Source organism: Penaeus japonicus, unplaced genomic scaffold, assembly GCF_977035675.1.
Source record: "Penaeus japonicus unplaced genomic scaffold, GWHDUDI00000001_assembly GWHDUDI00000033, whole genome shotgun sequence".
NCBI classification, from domain to species: Eukaryota; Metazoa; Arthropoda; class Malacostraca; order Decapoda; family Penaeidae; genus Penaeus; species Penaeus japonicus.
This window is the reverse complement of record NW_028234435.1, coordinates 17,024,601-17,029,600: the sequence shown is the minus strand read 5'-3', so window position 1 is coordinate 17,029,600 and position 5,000 is coordinate 17,024,601.

Below are 5,000 nucleotides of genomic sequence, written 5' to 3'. Positions count from 1 at the left end.
GGAGAGAGAGAGAGAAAAGTGGGAAGAGAAAGGGAGAGAAAGAGACAGGCAGAGACCCAGAAAGAAAGAATGAGAGAGAAACAAGAAAAGTGTACCTAACATCAATGTGCACTATAAGTGTACCATCAATGTGCACTACAAGTGTACCATCAATGTGTATTATAAGCATACCATCAATGTGTATTATAAGTATACCAATAATGTGTATTATAAGTGTATCATAATGTGTATTATAAGTGTACCATCAATGTGTATTATAAGTGTATCATAATGTGTATTGTAAGTGTACCATCAATGTGTATTATAAGTGTACCATCAATGTGTATTATAAGTGCATCATCAATGTATATTAAAAGTGTACCATCGACGTGCATTATTTCCTTAAACTCGCACCCTCTTCTCTCTTGTTCTTCCTTCTTGTTCTTGTTTTTGTTCTTCTCTATTCAATCTCCTTGTTCGAACGAGGACCTCAACACCCATAACTAATCCTTTTCAATCGAATGACAAAAGCTAATCTCTTTTCGACACTTTTTGGTAACGGTTAAGGAGAACAAGGTTAGAATGTTTGAATGTGTGTGTTTGTGTGTGTGAGTGGGTGTGGGTGTGTGGGTGGGTGTGGGTGTGTGGGTGGGAGGGTGTTTGTGTGTGTGAGTGGGTGTGTGGGTGGGAGGGTGTTTGTGTGTGTGAGTGGGTGTGGGTGTGTGGGTGGGAGGGTGTTTGTGTGTGTGAGTGGGTGTGGGTGTGTGGGTGGGATGGTGTTTGTGTGTGTGAGTGGGTGTGGGTGTGTGGGTGGGAGGGTGTTTGTGTGTGTGAGTAGGTGTGGGTGTGTAGGTGGGAGGGTGTTTGTGTGTGTGTGTGTGGGTGTTTGTGTGTGTGTTTGTGTGCTTGTGGGTGTCTATTTGTGTGTGTGTCTATTCGTATGTGCGTGTGTGCTTATGTATGTAAAACGAACTCAGTTTCAAAGATAGGGATTGAAGTACCCCACTATGTCCACTGAACCTAATTCTTCCCACTCCCCACTACATATACTGGACCCTCCATCACGCCAACTGGAACTCTCTGCCCCCTCCCCCTCCTTCACGCCGACTAACCGCCCCCCCCCTTACCACTTCTCCCCATTCGTTACCACGCCCACTTCTTCACCCTCCTCACCACGCCCACTTCTCCCCACACTTCACCACGCCCATACCTTCATCTTTCCTCGGCCCAGATGCCTATGGCTACACTTTCCCTTCCAGTTTGTTTTTTTTCTCTTCTTTTTTTTTTTTCTTACCTTACCGCTCACTGACCCCTTTTTTCCTAATGATAACGCTGCGTGTAGACCGCCCCTTCAGGTGGCACCGATTTCCAGTATGGCAGCTCCACCCTGGCACCATATACCCGTCTTTCCCTCTTGGCACCATTCCTGTCTCTCCCTTAATCATTGGCACTATTCCCGGTTCTCCTCAAAAGCCCTTGCACCAAACCCCCACATCTTTCATTCTTGGCACCATTACCGACCCTCCTCGGCTCTCCTTTGTTTCCCTACCCCCCCCCCCTACCACCACCCCTTGCCTACTTAAGTGAGTATGCATTGCACTTCAGGGCCATAAAAATAGATCTGTATAAGTTTTCGGTCCCCATTTTGCTTTCAAACTTATTAGACTTGCATGAAGCGGAGTGCCACTATGCAACTTTGGCTTTCCCAGGCCCCGCCCCCTTTGCATGCATGGCCGCTATCGCACCGGCCTGACCTAACAGCCACACCCAAAAAATAATCAACATATGATAAATTCCCCTGACCTAACATTCACAACTGCTTCGCCAAGTGACCTCGGATGTAAACCTACTTCTCGGAAAGGATTAAGTAATGGCATCTTCTATTGAATGCATTTCCCAGCTCGAATCCTGACCTGACATGCCCCCCTAAACGACGTCTAAACTTCAAATGACCCTAAAATCACAATGCAATTATGCCGTTGAATAAGTAAACAAAGAGGTGATTAATTAACTAGATGAATATCAAACCACAAAGTAAATCAATTTACTACAAACAATAAAATACAAAACACAGCCAATAACCACCAGATAAACAAATCAAACACAAAAACAAAGGTCCACAAACAAAAAAATAAATACCAAAAAACAAAAAAAAATCACAAAGTAATCAAATGAAATAACCAAACAGAAGATAATGATTCCATCGCCTACGGAAATTCCACGCCAGACGGGAATGACTTTCGCCGATGACTTTCACGTGGAATGAGACGCGGAAACTATTGCCAGCTGGAGGATCATGGACCTTCGCTCCAGCTGGACGCGCCGGTTTTTTTTTGTTTTTTTTTTTTTAGGTTTAGTAGTAATTTCGTTGATTATTTTTTTCTTCTAATTTGACTGTCGCTTGTTATCCTTTTGGAATCGTTGCCCTTGAGGGCAGGGGGGGAGGGGGGTTAGGGAGTAGATTTGGTAAAGAATGTCGAAGCACTGTATCTCTCTCTCTCTCTCTACCTATCTATCGATCTATCTACACACACACACACACACACACACACACACACACACACACACACACACACACACACACACACACACACACACACACACACACACACATATATATATACAATACATATATATATATATATATATATATATATATATATATATATATATATATATAACTACGTAACTATCCCCCCCCTCTCTCTCTCTCTAGTCTGCTTAGCTCTCTCTCTCTCTTAATCTATCTATCTATCTCTCTACACACACACACACACACACACACACACACACACACAACACATATATATAATATAGATAGATAGATAGATAGATAGATAGCAGTGTATATAATAGATAAATAGATAGATGCATAGCTGTGTATATTATATATTAGATCTATATTATATATATTTATTTTATATAATATATACATATATATATATAATATATATATATATATATATATATATATATTTATATATTATTTTTAAATGAAAATAATATATATATTTATCATATATATGTGTGTTATAGGTGTGTGTGTGTGTGTGTATAAATGTGTATAGATATATATATAATATGTATATATATATAAAGATAATATATAATATATATTATTTATATAAATTTATATATATAAATATATATATATATAAATTATTATTTATAAATTATATATATATTTTACATATAATATATATATATATAATATATATATAATATTTTATATATATATATAGAGAACAATTTTATTATTTATATATATTATATAATTTATATATATATTTAATATATTATATATATATATATATGCATACATATATGCACACACATACACACACTGTGTGTGTGTGTGTGAGTGTGTGTTTATATGTGTTTGTATATGTGTACTTGTGTATATAAAATGTGTATGCATATGTATATGCTTATATACATTTACATAGGGTATGTAAGTGAAGGATAATAAAGGTATAGAAATGAATCAATCACACGAATCGCGTATGCAGATTCCTGACAACCGAAACAAAGGCCATCCCTAACGGGTTCAAGCGTTGCAGGATCAGGCGTGACCTTCGCAACAAAGGAATAAGACGACCTTCATTCATTCTGAAAAAAAGAAAACACGTTTAGATCATTCTTAACAATACTTTCTCTAAGATACAAGCATCTCCCTTGTTTCTTTCTGTTTTGTTTTTACAAGCCGTGAATGAAAGCTTTTAGCAAATGCACGAATAGGCAAAGCGGAAGAATTTTCACGTCTCAGGGTCATAACCTTTTATTTCGTGTTTTTTTTCCCTTTCTTTCTTTCTTTCTTGCGTTTATTTTTATACAGGCTGACTTTTTGGACGTCTATAGGTCACGTGTCCTCCTCCCCTCCCCCCCTCTCCATCCGCTGACCTTGCCGCACGTCTCAATCGCATTTTACATAGGGTCACGCATGAGGTCATGTGATGGAATCGGCGCCAAAATGAACTTTTAATCTGCCTTTGGCTATCGACTGGCAATCACGTGACCTAATTCCGCATGAGGTCATTTAAGCGTTTCAGTGTCAAGTTCCGAAGTTCAGCGTGTCGTTGCGATAAAAGGTCATCGATAGAGAAAGAGCGGGAAGAGCAAGGGAAAGGGACAAAAAAAGAGGCAATGAGGTTGAAAGGAAAATAAGAAAAAAAAATTTATTAAAAAAAAGAGAAAAAAAAAAAAGGAAAAAAAAAAAAAAAAAGAAAAATGCAAGAAAGAGCATTTTTGAGACTGTGGCTAAGCTTTTCGTCTGTAATCTTCGTATTCCACTGATGCCTTTTGTTTGTGATCAAGTCCACTGTGTGTCCAGTTGTGACGTCACGCGCGTGGGAGAGATGTCACGTTGTTAACATTTTCCAAAGAGAGTTTTTAGGTCACTTGTTGCCAAGGTGAAGTTACTCCATCTGCTTCGTCGGGAGGGGGAGAAGGAGGAAAGGGGGGGGCGGAGGGGAAGGGGGAGGAGGGGGGGGGGGAAGGGGGGGGAGAAGGGGGAGGAAAGAGGGATGAGGGGGGGGGGAGGGGGGGAGGGGAGAAAACCATTTAACTGTTTAACTAGGACAATGGAATCCACATTTGGAAGTTGATTAAAGGCTGCATCCAGAGTTGCTTTCGAAAATCCATCTAGATATTAATTACTAGCTAGCTTGACATGAAATACGCTCGGAATTTCCCATTACTTAGGGAGTACGAATGTAAATGCGTTTCGTAAATGTATTTAGAGACGAGGCATTCCTTTATAAAAACGAAGTAATTCAAAATACAAGATTACAGGACAGACTGAGAGGTTCTCAGATATCTAATCAAGAACCGGTTCAATCGTGATTCAAGGTCGCTTACGCTAGCAATACAGTTGATCCTTGTTTCGAGAAACTTACACGATGTTCTTGCACGATTCCGTTGCACAATAAGTGGTAATATTTATCTATGTTGCTGTTGATGTTAATGAACATTAATCTCTCTCTCTCTATCTCTCTCTCTCTCTCTCTCTCTCTCTATCTATC